General features: G+C 39.4%; 1 pseudogene; it reads right to left on the minus strand.

Annotated features, from left to right (window-relative positions):
* Positions 1 to 1949: 1949 nt before the first annotated feature.
* LOC127204257 (C-terminal-binding protein 2-like) overlaps positions 1950 to 15654 on the minus strand; it is a 193068-nt pseudogene continuing 179363 nt past the window's right edge.

The following is a 15654-nucleotide window of genomic DNA, read 5'->3' on the forward strand; positions in this document are numbered from 1 at the left end:
TAAAAGCTTGATTTTTCACAGAAACACCACTCTTTTTTTTCCTTTTCTTTTTCTTTGCCTTTCTTTCTTTCTTTCTTTCTTTCTTTCTTTCTTTCTTTCTTTCCTTTTTAAAGAAAGTGTGAGTAGTCAAAGAGAGAAATCTAAAAACAGCCAAAGAAAAAATATCAAGTAGGGAATTCCACATAAACTAATAGAAGTCTTCTCAGATGTGAACTCATGACAAAGAGAAAATGGGATGATACATTCAATATACTACAAGTAAAAGAATATTATAAGAATATGATATTAAGAATATTATAACACGAAAAGGCACTCTTCAGAAATGAAAGAAAAACTAATTTCTTCCCAGAAGAGCAAAAACTGCAGAAATACAAATTTAATGGACCAGTCTCATCTGACATCCGTAATGGAGTCCAACACTTGGAAGGGAAAGAAAGTTCTCACAGGCAAAGGCTAAAACCCCCTGAGGAGTAGACATAGGGTTAAAAAAGGAAATCAACCCTTTTGTCTTAGCTAGATTTTCTATTGCTGCAAGGAAACAGTACAACAGAAGAGCAAATTGGGGAGTAAAGGGTGTATTTGGCTTACACTTCCACATAGTAATCCATCACTGAAGGATGTCAGGGCAGGAACTCTAACTGGGAAGAATCCTGGAGACAGCAGCTGATGGAAAGGCCATGGAGAAGTGCTACTTAAAGGCCTGCTCAGCCTGCTTTCTTAAAGGACCCAGGGACACCAGCCCAGGGATAGCTCCACGCACCCTGGGCTGGACCCTTCCCCATTAATCAGTATTTACGAAGAAAATGTTGTACAGCTGTATCTAATGGAGGCATTTTCTCATTTAAAGTTTCCTTCTTTCAGATAACTCTATCTTCCATCGAGTTGACATAAGACTAGCGAGCACAACTCCTAACTACAGTCAGTCAAATAAGCAAAAACCCTAAATTATAACTAATAACGGGGAAGGAAAGGAACACAAATTTTCTTTCTTTCTTTTTTAATGTCACAAAATGATAGAGAAAGTTTTTGCACATCAACAATATTCTTGAACGTTAAAGTCTAATGTCTGGGGTCTACTCACTAACTTTTGGGCTTCTCCAAAGGGCCTGGGCCATTTCTTTAGCTCTGCCATCTGCAGCAAATGCAGTTTGTCTTCCAGGCTCAGGCTGGGTCCTCTCTATTGCTGCTGCATCTCCAAAAGTACTCTTTACTGCAACTGGCTGCACTTTCAGGGACTCCAACCCTACCACAAAGTTCCAAGCCTCAGATGTTCCTCATGACCCCCATAATGGCTTCAAAACAAGAGCCACATGGATGACTCCTGCTCTAACAAGTTCAGCTGACAGCTGGAGGTACAACCTTGGCCTCTTCTGGAACACAGCTTTATTGTCTTTTTTTTTTTTTCCGTCATTGAGGGTTTACTGAACTCACAACCAACTTTGCTGCTCAGATGTGAGATCCTTCTGTACAGGAGCTTTTACTTCTTCCGTCCTGATACAGGCACACAACAGCCTCCCCATCTTGTCTCAATTTCATCTTCCTATTAGCCAAGGAGGTGGCCAGCCCTTGGAGTAGTCTTGATAGAGAATTCCTCTCAATTTTTAATCGATACTTGGAGCTCTTAATGCAACAGTCTAGGGTAAGTTGCTCAGGACCTGCTGTGCCCAAGGGACTGATAAAGGAAAAGCTCTGTTTGTTCTTTGTGATTTAATGCACAGATGAAACACAAGATAACAGAAGTTGGTCGTTAGTAAATCATGTCCTAATCTTTTCCACACTTCTGAAGCAGACACCATCTTCAGTTTTCTAGCTCTCGTACCTTTAACACTCCAGTAACAGTGATGTCCAGAGTCAGTTTAAAAGAACGTCAAATTCCTTCTTAGTTCATCTGTTTTCTACTGTCTCTTTGTCCCAAGTTTATCTGAACGACTACCTTCTAGAATTCTCTACTATTGCTCATTGGGGTGCTGTCGATTGTCCCCAGGTTTATAGGTTGGTTGCGGGAGGGAGCTTGGGAAGGATGTGCCACTGTGAGAAGGTTGTGAATCCCACGGATGTCTCCAGGGATGATGATGCTTTCCATAGGTGCAGGAGGCCGCCCTGGAGCCATACCTACAATACCTGTTGGATACCTGTATGTGGCACCATTGAGCTGGCCATGAATTGCTTGCTGGTCAACGACTGACCAAGGAGCTGAAGTAAGGAAGAATTCTTTGTTGACACAGTTATGTAAGCTTTCCGGGATGCGATCTGTGATTGCTCAGTGGATTTCAGTGACAGCTGCTTCTGTCATCTCTAGTGTTGCTTGTTCACTGTACTAGGCTGTGTGCCAGTGTGCAGGTGAGATTTGGTGCATCCTTTAGTGGGCCCTGAGAGAAGCTGAAGCTCAGACTCATGTCCATCACAGCGGCTCTTCGTATCCTGCCCTTTTTGTGGGCCTGAGCTAAGGCTTTCTCATCCACCAGGCCACCATGGGCAGCGTTCACAAGGAATGCCCCTTGCCTCATCTGCTTGATAGGGAAGTCATTGATGCGGTGATAGTTATGCTCACTCAGGTTGCGGTGCAAGGAGACACAGTCGCTCTGATACCGCGAGTCCTACAGGGTGCAGACCTTTTGCATGCCCAGAGACCGCTCTATGCCATCCTGTTAGTAGGGTCCTAAAACATGGCGCTGAAGCCAGAGGCCTTGGCTGGGACAGCTGCTGCCTGCCCTGTGCGACCAAAGCCAATGAGGCCCTGAGTTTCTCCTCCTCGGATTCGAGCAGCTCCTGAGGCAGCCTTAACGATCTGTTCCACCCTCCGTACCCGTGTGCCTTTTCACAGGGCCTGGTGCAGCCACAGGAACACAGCCTTTTTTGTTCCAATTCTGAGAAACACTTCCCAGAAGATTTCACATCCAGGATGCTGGTCTCTTAAGCATTGCTAGCTTCTCTGATCCAGCTGACCACCATCAAATGCCCAAGCAAAGCAAAGGTTTCGCTTCAGTTGTTCTGGTATCCTATTAACCGCAGCTGATTCTTCAACTCCAGCTACTAAAATCAAAGATTCTTAACTCAGTATTGTAAATGGCACTGAGAGAGAGTCGTTAAGCACTCTCAAACTTCCCTGTGAAACTTCATAAGCCAGGCCTGGTTAGTCTGCAGTGCTCTCAGCGTTTTTATCTTCCAACTTCCCACAACAGAACAGCTCACCACACTTTGAACATTCAATGTGTTTTCATTGCTCCACAGTCCTTCTACAGTCCTCCCCAAAACACATACTTAGATCTGTCACAGCAACACCCAACAATCCTGATACTATTTCCATCCTAGTTACAGTTACTATTGCTGTGGTGAAACAGCAAGACCAAAAGTAACTTGTAGAGGAAAATTGTCTTTTGGTTTACTGTTTTGTTTTGTTGTTGTTGTTTTACTCACAGTTCCGTGTAACAGCTTATAATCAAAAGCAGTGAGGGCAGGAACTCCAGCAGGGCAGGAGTCTAACCAGAGGCTGTTGCGGAGGTCAGGGAGGAGTGCTGCTTACAGCCTTGCCCCTCATGTCCCTCAGCTTGTTTTCTTATAGAATCCAGGCAAATCACACTAGGCTCAGTATTACCTACAATTGGATGACCCTCCCCCATCAATTACCAATTAAGAAAAGCCCTACAGGCTGGCCAGTAGCTCAGTCTTTTGGAGGCATTTTTTCAACTGAAGTTCCCTTTTCTTAGATGACTATGCTTTGTGTCAAGTTGAAATAAAACTATCCAGCACAGTATCTCATATATATATATATATATATATATATATATATATATATATATATGTGTGTGTGTGTGTGTGTGTGTGTGTGTGTGTGTGTGTGTGTGTGTGTCAATTTAATAGGGATCTATAATGACAAGTATATATATATAAACATAGAGGCAGGATGAACATTTAGATGAAAAAATAAACACAATTCCTATCTCCAGTTCAAAAATTCATCACCATAGTAGAAAGATGTTCTATACATAAACTCCATAATAGAAAGTAAAAGAGTGCCACACTGCCAACACAAAGCATGCACAGAACATACACCTTTCCTAGCAAGAGCATTAGCTTACACTTTCTCTACAAACACATGGGAACCGTCTCCAAAACTGATTGTTACAAATAATTATACAAAAGTTTTTATAAAAACAAAACAAAACCTCTGGAGTTTATAAAGAGTGTTACTAAGTTTTAGTGGTGGAAACAATTTGAAAAGTCCTTTTTCCAGTGAAGGTCAAGGCTTGTACATTGACAATCATAAACAGTGTTCCCGAAATTTGTGGATAAATGGATTGAGCTAGAAATGATCATAATGAGTGAGTTAACCCAGAAGCAGAAAGAATCAAATGGTATATACTCACTTATATCTGCATACTAGCCCAAGGGGCATGTCCCACAAAAGCCTTCACTTACCAGGAAACTGGGACAGAGGGGAAGGCATCCTATTGGGACTCTAAATGAGAGACGCATGGGAGAACAGCAAAATAAAAGGATCCAGAGGGTCCTAGAAATCTACAAGTAGAACAATATGATAGGCAGATTTGGGCCCAGGGGTCCCGCTCAAACTAATGCACCAGCCAAGGACAATACAGGAGGTAAACTTTAAACCCCTTCCCAGATCTAGCCAATGGTCAGAATATTCTCCACAGTTGAGTGGAGAGTGTGATACGACTTTCTCACGTACTCTGGTGCCTCACATTTGACCATGTCCCCTGGAGGGGGAGACCTGGTGGCACTCAGAGGAAGGACAGCAAGTAGCCAAGAAGAGACTTGATACCCTATGAGAATATATAGGGGGAGGTAATCCCCCTCAGGAACAGTCATAGGGGAGGGGAATAATGGGAAAATGGGGGGGGAGGAATGGGAGGATACAAGGGATGGGATAAACATTGAGATGTAACAAGAATAAATTAATAAAAAAAATAAAATTAAAAAAAAAAAGAAAATTAAGCATATATCTTAATATATGTGTCTGTATATAAGAATTAATATCATTAAGATTCCTATGGTGTGTAACACAATCTACAGATCAGGTGCAATTAATACGAAGAGCCAGGCAGTGGTTTTTAAACATATAAGACAATATTTAAAAATTTACATTGCGCCACAAAAAGAGTCCAAACAGTGAAAGGACTTTTGAGTGAATAGCAAATTTAAAATCACCATACTTCCTGATTTCAAAATATATCAAACATTAATAACTTTAATCAGAATGGGATGGTGCTAAGAAAAAAAATGCTTTGGCCAGAGGAACAGAATACAGTGTGTACAAATAGACCCACATACATACAATAATTGAGGATCAAGACACAGGTAGAGTAGATGGTCTCTTTGATAGCTGTTTAAAATTAGAAGCTTGTATACAGAAAAAAGCAAGATAATTTTACACCATTTATAAAATGGAGCACAAAATTAAAGACTGGAACAGAGATCTGAAATTATAGAACTTCTGGAAATAAAAAGTGGAGAAGCTTTTTGATAATTCTCTGAACAATTATATTTGGTATACTACCAAAAGTACAAGAAACCAAGTGAAAAGGAAACAGTGTGATGGCATTACCCTAAAAAGCCTTGGCATGCCATAGGAAATAACCTAGGTCAAAAAAATCTACCAAGTGGGAAAAACTGTTTGTGAATCATTTTGTCTGAAGATGTTAATATTCAAAAAGAAATAAAAGACTTTCAACCTAATATCCAATGACAATGACCTAATTAAAATATGAGAAAAGGAGCTGCAATTTTCCAGGGACTACATTAAAGTAGTCTACAAATATGTAAAAAGATTTGGAAGTTACAAATCAGGAAATACAAATTAAAACCACTATGTGAGATCCATTTCTCATATGTTAGAGTGGCTAGTGTAAAAAAGACAAGGAAATAGGGCTACTTAAAAAATAATAACTTTCCAAGAATAAATTAATAAAAAAAATTTTAAAAAGGTGTGCACCACCACTGCCAGGCTTTAATAAATATTTTATTATACTAATAAAAAATAATAACTTTCAAATGGGAAAATATAATTGAGGGGATAACAATTGGGATGTAATCTGAATAAATTATTTAAAAAATAAATTTAAAAACATTAAAAAAACTGACCTAAAAAGTTTAAGTAAAATTAATAACAATACTAATTTTATGTGTACTGGTGTTTTGCCTGCATATCTGTCTTGGTACCACCTGTGTGGCTGGTGTTCATAGAGGCCAGGATAGGGTATTAAATTCTCTGGAACTGGAGTTACAGAGCACTGCAAGCTGTCTTGTTGGTGTAGGAATTGAACCTGAGTCTGCTGGAAATTAGCCAGTGTTCAAAACTTCTGAGCCATTGCCCGGGCCCTTATTTATATTTTTAATTTTTTTTCTTTTAGGTTCACACACTGATAGGTGTTTATGGATGGTGTATTGATTAGAGATGGGGCCACTGATTAAGTCTCTAAAGGCAATATCTGTAAATGGATACAGCTATAACAAGCCCTCATATCCTGGCTGTGATCTCACTTTTTCATGAGAAGAAATGAAAGATTGACACTTGGTCAATCAGTTCGTTACTAACGCTCTGTTACATAACCAAAATATGCCAAATGTCCACCCCCAGAGTTCACACTGCAAAAATAGCAACCATGTGAGGTGACAGATATGTCAAATAAATTGATTATGCCAAACGTAATAGGGTATTACATTGTATACCTTAAATATGCACATTTTCACCAAGCACATAATATGGAGGTAGAGGGAAACAACTCCTTTATATGCCTTTCTACCCATGACAGTCACCATGAAGACAGTAAGCAGCTTCCTGCTGTTCCTGTTTCTGGTCCTGCCCTGCTGACACATCTCAAAACAGGAACTTTCTGAAATGTAAATCAGATCACATCTTTTCCCTGCCTTATAATTCACAATCAATTCCTGGTAGCCTAAAGGACCAAGTCCACTGTCCATCCTAATATCTGAGGTTGAAGCAACGACTTCGTTTGGGTCTGTCCTGGTGAACCTGGGAAGGACTAGCAATAGAACAGAAAACTTGGTCAGGAAAGGGAAATAAGTGTATAACGGGTGCCTTAAAAAATAAATTACTAGTATGGGCAACTGAGGCTTCATCTTCCTGCAGACTGCCTGTGCCTAGGATCCTCCTCAGTTACTGTGTGAGGCACTTGACTCATTTTCTTCCAAACCTACTAGTTTAGGGATCTGTTATGCACCTTAACACTGCTTCCAAGTTGTTCTTCTGGGAAGAACACCCTGTTCCTTGATGATAGCAAAATATCTCAGGCAGAAAAGAGGGAAACAGGTGCCTTAGGGATGGAAACTCATGTTCTACAAGAATATCTCATTTTGTAACTTCAGATGGACTAAGAAAGAAAAACTGATGACTATCATGTGCTTGTGAACTTAATTCTACGTGGCACAGAATATTCATGATATGACATGGACTTCATCGTCTAAAACCTGGGTTCTTGTGTGTGTGTGTGTGTGTGTGTGTGTGTGTGTGTGTGTGTGTGTGTGTGCAAATGACAGTGGATGTATGTGTAGACGTCAGAGGTTAATGCTATATGTTATCTCTATGCCCATATATTATGTGAAGGCTAGGCCTATGAAATCAGGTCCTCACGCTTGTACAGCAAGCATGGTACCTACTGAGCCACCCATGGCCTTCCTACCTTTCCAAAATTATAAATCTACTAGAATGTGCTTCAAATAGTTTCTCTCTGATTTTGTAGAAAGTGTTTCATAGTTCACTAGCTCATTTACCTAGCCTTAAGAACCAGTAGTAACCTACAGAAACCTGGACATCAACCCAGCCACAAAACCCTCAACCTACAATCTCTATCCTGCCTGCAAGATGTGCTGCGCCAATGATGGCACAAAACTTGGAGTGACTGGTCAACCAGTGCCTAGTTTAACTTGAGGCCTATGCCATGAGAGGAAGGCCATGCCCTACACTCCATGGATGGGCAGGAGTCAAAGACATGATAGCCCAGAGAACTAGGGTAGAACCAAATACAAATGACAAAAAAATGAGTGAAAGGATTCTTAATGATATTCTGCTATATCCATAGATTGGTGCCTTGTTCAGTTGTCATCCAAAGAGCTTCCTCAGGCAGCAGGTAAGAGGTGCACTAACCTACAGCCAGACATTATACAGAGAGAGCATTTAAATTGGAGGTCTTGGAGCTCAAGGAACCCCTGAGAAGAGGAAGGAAGAAAAATTTTAGGAGTCAGAAAGGATGGAGGACACCAGGAGGACATTGCCCCCTAAGTCACTTAAGGCAAGGCTCATATGAACTCAGAGACTGAGGCAGCAAGCACAGAGTCTGCAAAGGTCTGCACCACATCCTCTATGTGTATGTTACCATGGTTAGCTTAGTGTTTTGGGGGGACTCCTAACAACGGAAATAGATGTATCTATAGCTCTTTTACCTGTTCTTGGGACTCTTTTCCTTCTAATAGGTTGTCTTGTCCAACCTCAGTATGAGTGCTTTTGCTTTATATTATTGTATATTGTTTTGTTTGGTTTGATTTTTATCTCTTTGAAGCATGCTCTTTTCTGAAGAGAAATGGTGAGGGAGTGGATCTAGGGAGAGGGGATGTGAAGACTTTCGGGGGGAAGTGGAACCTGTGGTTGGGATATAATGTATGAGAGAAGAATCTATTTTCAACAACAGAAAAGAACCAGTGGTAATATAGATACAAAATAAAACCCAGAGATTTCATATGGAGAGAACATAAATGTTTGAAGACTGAGTAACAAGAAGAACTGGATAATTCATTGGTTGGCAGTGAAATTATTGACATGGCATTATTGTCTGAAGGACTGACTTGAACTACTGTTGACAAGGGACTTAGAAGAGCCTCGTCAACATGCTAGACCATAGCAAATTTCTACCAGAAAATACCTAAATTAAGAGATTAACAAAATAGATATAGTTAAGCAAATTGTTTGTCCTTTCAGCTTGTGTTTGCGATCTGCTCTGAGCCTATGGATTCTAGAAAAAGACAAGAAGATTGTCTTCTTTCACATAAACATCAGCTTTAGTGTCTAACTATATTAATATCATTTCAGTTCTAAGAGAAATTCTAAGAGATGCTCTGTAGAGGAATTTTAATCCAGCAACATGGCTTCTCTGGCAAGGGATCACATCTAAAGGCCCTCTGGGAATGCAGACATGCCCTGGATTACAATATAATCTGCATGGAGTACAGACACGCCCTTAGCATACTTCTTTAGTCCCAAAAAATGAAAGTGAGATTAGTTTATAGAAGGAAGCAGGCGATTTTTAAAGTGACATCTAATCCAGGAGCAGAAAAATTGATGAATCAGAGAAAGATCTGACAAAATAAGTCAAAGATAGAATATGCCCAACTCTCAGGAGAACACACAGGAAAGAGAGGCTACTTAAGAGCAGTGCAGAGAGTGATAGGAACGAACTTCATTTCCATGTAGTTCTGTGGAGTTCTTGCAGTTCTGTTCAGTTCCATTCAGTTTGTGCAGCCAGAGTAGTCAGTAAGTTCAGTTTGTGGAAATCAGAGGCAGTTTTATCAAGCAGAGCAATCCAATGAGAAGCTGAGAGCAACCAGTTTGAATCAGTGATCTTGAAGAAGGATTTGATCCAGATAGCTGAGTTGATCCAGAACCAGCTAGCCATAGTTCAGAAAGAACTAGAATTGGTGAGCTTGTTCAGCAGTAAGTCTCAGAGGCTGAAAACATTCTAGACCTGGGTTAGTAGATGAAGGCTAGAAGTAGAAGACTTCAACGTTCAGGCTTTCAGAAGATTAGATTGTATGGAGGGTGGAGAATCCCAGGCCTAGTCCTAGGGATAGCTAGACAGAAATGCTCTGGGCTCAGCCCAAGCCATGTATTCACACAGTTTGTGTGAAACTCTCATCTCTTTCCATCCTCTGAGGAAATAAAAGCAACATTTACAATGTTCTCTCCTTTTGTAGGTATGTATAGTTTCTGAGACCTCTGCTTCCTAATGTTATTTACAAAATTATTTCTTTTACTATAATCACTTCTTTTTTCATAAACATGTAGTAAGTGAGGAAAAAATTAATTAATATAAAAGGAGAAATGCAAGGTTTATTAAAGTGCTACAGAGCCAGGATGCCATGTGAGAACCATAGCTATCTTGTTTTTAGATGTTGAAAGCAGGTACATGTGACTTTGTTTGCATCCTGCTATCTACATTTACCCATTATATTTCACAAAAATTTCCTCTCATGGGACTTTTATATTTCCATTCTGCCTAAGCAAGAGATATTGCAGGGATATGATATGTAAATACTGTAGCTTATGGTGGCAAATGCAGAAGACACTAGAATCAGAGGATCCAGAATGCATCTTTGTCTGAAGTGAAAGCAATCTCTTCAAACCAAGCTGCATAGTCAATGAGCTAAAATAATTTTATCTTATATTTGTAGGTAAAAGTGCATTTTTCTATATCAGCACGAGTATTCACACAAATCTTTTAGTTAGTGTTACATGCTAAAGAGAGGTACATAGTCAAAGATTTTCTAAGCAAACAAAAGTACAGCACCCGAGGTGTTGCAGTAGTGCATCTCAAACAAGAGCAACACAAGATGCTATGTGATACAATGCTAAAAATGTAAACTCCCTCAGGGAGGCACCACCAAACCACAGCAGATAACTGTAACACAAGGATTTATTGGCTAACACTGGAGAGGGAGGCCAAGCCTTGAACAAAATCACTTATGTTATTTAGACACTTTGTGGAGCCAAAGGTAACAGGAACACATGACCCTATGCTTGGATGCTTGTGCTAAACATGTAAACACAGAATCAATCAACTCCAGTGACTATATTTCCAACTCTGGGATGTTTGGGAGTTATAGAACAAAAGGCCAACACAGAAAACTGTTTTACCAATATGCCTCTTAGTGTTCAAATGAATGTTAATCATCTGCATTTATAGCGTCTCATGAATGCATATGGCCAAAAGAGAACAGAATGTGTTAGTGACTAAACTCTGAATCATCTCTTTCACTCCGCACATGGAGTCTGTTGCCAGGACTTACCACTTCTCTCTTCAAAATGTCTCCTATAATTATACCTCCTTTCTCTACTATCTATTGTTACAGCACACATATGCCAGGTCAGTAGTTTCTCAACAGCAACCAAACACATTACAGGCTAATAAATCTGCCATCCACTGGTATTAGGATGTCCATCAAGTACAAAACATTGTCTTCAATTTCTTATTTAGAAGATGATTAGCAAAAACACTAACCAGCTCTCTAAAGCCGTGTTGACAACTACACCTACCACTGTTCAGGTTTTAAGGCTTGACCATTTCTCCTCTTCCTTATGGACATCTTGTTGGCATCTGGCTTCAGCTCCCTCCATGTGACTCTCCTCTCCAATTCACAAGAACGCATTTATTTGCTCCTGCAATCACAGCCAAGGTGTTCAGCCAGTTTTCTGTGTCTCCCATTAAAGACTGAAATGTGTGAGTCTGACCACATCCTCCTGGTGTATTATTGGCCCTTTTATATAATCCTCAGTCCCAGTCTCACCTTCTTCCTACCCGGAGGTGTCTCAAAGCTGTCTGACATGGAAACACACTCATTTTATCTCACCCTCCTTAGCTGCCTCTGGCCTCGTCTTATTCTTCCTTCACTTAAACAATTAAGTTCATCCCCCCCAAAGCAGTTTTCAAAGTCCTGATTTTAATGTGGCCTAGTCCTGTGTGCCAACACAAATGGAAAGGGAATGATATTTGTTGCCAACAGCCAGCTCCTGCAGGGCAATGACAGAGCGTAATTACCAACGCTGTGTAGAACACAGAAAAATAACACCAGATTTGTGTTAAATAAAGTAAAACAAACTAAACCCAGGGTCTCATCTCACAAAGCAAGCGTTTTAACAACTGAGCTACACTCAGCAGTGTCACTTGGTGTTTTTATACATCTTGTTTTAGCTTCATTTTGTGCAATGCAAGCAGAAAATAATCTTGGATTTATTAGAAAAAGTTACCCTAGAAGCTATGCCACTCTTGGGAATAAGATTTTATGCCTGTTTTTGTGTGTGCATATTCATTTGTATGTCAGGACACTTGTTTGCATGTGTTTTGGAGGCCAGAGGAAAACCTCAGGTTTTATTCTCAGGAATATGATTCACTTGAGACAGGGTCTCTCACTGGCCAAGAACTAAACAAAGAATACTGGCATGGCTGGCCATCAACTCTCATAGATCCTCATGTCTCTGCCTTCCTTGTACTAGGATTCCCAGGGCAAGTCAGGCTGCCAAGCACTTATTATACAATTCCTGGGGGTGGAATCCAGGTTTTCATGTTTGCAAGGCAAGCTACTGACCGAGCCATTACTCCAAATTTATGCCATCCTTGTACATGTTTTAAAGATCCTGTGTGTTTTGTTCTATTGGTTTGACTTTTAAAGGACATTTGTAAAGACATGGGGATGTATTTGTAATTGTGACCTTTACAAATTGGGGTTTATAAGGAACAGTAAGCAGTAAACGAAAGATATTATATTTATTATCTTCAGATTTCTTGCTGCGTTGCATTCTGTGTTCCTGAATTTCACAAATAACAAGTAAAGAGAATCTCTTAGATTTAATGCCCATACTCAGGAATTCTATGCCAGATTGGCCTTCATAGTGAGTTTTGGGCCAGCCAGTGCTACATAGTGAGACCTTGTCTCAAAAAAGATTAACACAAAAATAACACAAAACAAAAAGGATATAAAATGGTGAGCTTTATTGGTTTGCGTACTTAGTTGACACGAAAGAAATCTTCAGTAAATATTTATTAATTTGTAAATTAACAGAAAATATGTATGTATTTGTTTACAAACTATAAAGAATCAATGAAAATTTTAATATGCAACTGCAGTAACATGCTCTACCTACTCTGAGAGTTGAGGGTATTAATTAGATGGTAGCTGATCTGAGCTAGTTCAGCCCTGTCTGACTCTGTGCTACTTGAAAAAGCAGATTGGAGGTGACTGATGACACTTCCAATTGTATAAAAGTTACATTCTTAGTGGTTTGGCTATTTGTATTTGGCAGCCTTGAAGAAACATCTTTCCTATCTTGGTGTGTCTAAAATTCTGAATGTTCAGCAATATCTACCATATCTCATACTTATCAACTTAAAGTATCTATATAGACCTAAAAATTTCTCAACATCTAGAAACTGGACCACAAATGCTATTCCTAGCTTGTTTATACATTTCCCCAATTTTATTTGGGCCCCTGCAAAGGTATTATTCATACCAAATTGGCCAGAAGAAATCTTAAGAGAACAATGCCTCATTTCCTTTAAGGAGGTCAGGAAGGCTTGGTTGCTTTCTTGGGCTATGAGGGTTATTTTCAATAGGAGTTGGTTATAAGTTACTGGTCTTGTTTAGACAGAAAACAAGGCTAGACTCAGGCATGTCTCTCTTTTCTTTTATCTTCCATTCTTAGGTTTGGAGATAGGGGTTGAAAAGAAAGAAGGGTGAATATAGAAATATATAGGGAAGATAAAACAAAAAGTAGATTAGTGAAGCTACTCCTCAACTTAATGCCTTAATTGTCACTCACAAGGTTATTTTTAACTCACTGGTATAAAATTTTGTATATAGATGCAAAATAAGTTTAATTTTAGATACAATGATATAGAATTCAAATGTAAGATTATTCTTCACACATTATGTATATTTCCACTGTAATATGAGATATTATACCCATAGAACTCAATTATAATACAAGATTTACAATGCATTCTTCTTAATCAAGTGGATTCCGTGGGTACACTTACCACATTACTGTTTTATGATGTGTTCATTAACACAAATCTCCTGTGTCTCATTTTCAGAACTTTCTGAAATTCAGGCTCCATGTTCAGGTCTTGTTTAGGCAGCTATGACACCAGCTGACATGCTAACATGAAAGTAGGATATCTCATAGGGTGTCAACCACAGGCAAAAATTAATGGAGACACCATTCTTTTTGTTTTGTTTTGTTTTTGTTTTTTTGTTTTTTGTTTTACCAAGACAGGGTTTCTCTGTTTAAGAGAGTCCTGGCTGTCCTGGTCTCACATTGTAGGCCAGGATGGCCTTGAACACACAGATATCTGCCTGCCTCTGCTTTCTGGGTGCTAGAATTAAAGGCATGTGCCATCATGCCATCCTTGTCCTTTGAATTTATCCTGTGATCGGACTTTTCATATGACCTAACTGTAACTCTCAATTCTAAATCTCAATGGTAGGCCAGCTCTTACAGACTATAGTGAGCACATGCTGTTTCCTGGGTTTTGTTTGCAGGACAGCACAGTGATTAAGGACACAGACTGCTTCAGTTCAAGGCTTTGCCTTTCTAGTTAATAACTGAATAAACCCAGCCCAATAACTGGCCTCTCAGTGCATTCCTACTTTCATTTCTGAGTGAGGGGACAATACCAGTCTCTATTACATTGGACTGTTCCGAAAATTAGATGAGTTGACAGAGACATCCAGGGCTGCATGGCACAGAGTACGTGCTGCAGAGGTGACAGCTGGACTGTAGGTGCAACAACAAAGGCTAGTGTCCCAACTTAGTACAAGCAGGAGAGCCAGCATAATCATTTAAAGTTTGTTATTTTTTTAAATCGTATTTTTCTTAAGTTTTCCAGAGAATTATTTTCATTGTATTTATAACAAGATTCAAAACCTCTTAGGTCTACTTTGTTTGTTTGTTTTTTAGACATGATGACCTTAAACTCATAAAGATCCACTTGTGTCTGTCTCCTGAGTGATGAAATTAACGGTATGTGCCACTACCACCCGGCTAAAATCTTAGGACCTAATCATACGTTTCTGATCTGTCTTCTACAGATGTTTCCAATGCATTTTAAGATATTTGTGCCCTTTCTTGCTTTTCTCCATGAACTCAACTTCCATTTCATTTAGGAAACCATTAAACAATTTCTTTGTTACTTATTCCTCCCACATTCTTACTTATGTGGTTACTAATTGTCCTTCAGTCAGCTCCTGAGATGACTTAATAACTGCCTTGCCTATAAGAGAATTCTGTCTCCAACACTCATGGCTTGGAATCTATTTGTTTTTGTTGTTATTATGACCATCAGTTACCACTTGCTTAGTAGAAGCCACAAGGTCAGAAAAGGTTCATGTGTATCTTGGCCCACTCTAAAGCACTGCAATTGACAGCTCAGAACATGAACTCGACAGAACATATGACTCATAATCTATTATTATTTATTGATAATCTGTCAATAGCTTTATTTGCTTCTAAATTAAATATTTCTCTATGCTACCAAATACTCACCTATTACTGTCTTCAGGACATTTGAGTTCATGTTAGAAAAGAAAATATAAGTCAAAAGTGATATTCAAAATTGCAGGGGCTCATATGAAACTCTTTTTTTTTTTTCTTTTTCTTTTTTTTCCTCATCAGAGCAAGTTCTCAATTTTATTATGGCAAGTTTTTCTTACATAGAGTATAGGGAGTGGGTGGGGTATAAGGTGTCAGGAGATATGACATCTCCCAGGACATAAAGTGGTCTGATACTGTGGGACCAATCAGTTTGTGTTATGTGGCTGTTGGTAGGCAGGGCTCGCACCAGGATGTGCCCAGATGGACCACGCTGAGATACGTTATGACTAATCAAATTGCTGCCTGCATTGTTAAGG

The sequence above is a fragment of the Acomys russatus genome, chromosome 20 (assembly GCF_903995435.1).
Source record: "Acomys russatus chromosome 20, mAcoRus1.1, whole genome shotgun sequence".
Lineage (NCBI taxonomy): Eukaryota > Metazoa > Chordata > Mammalia > Rodentia > Muridae > Acomys > Acomys russatus.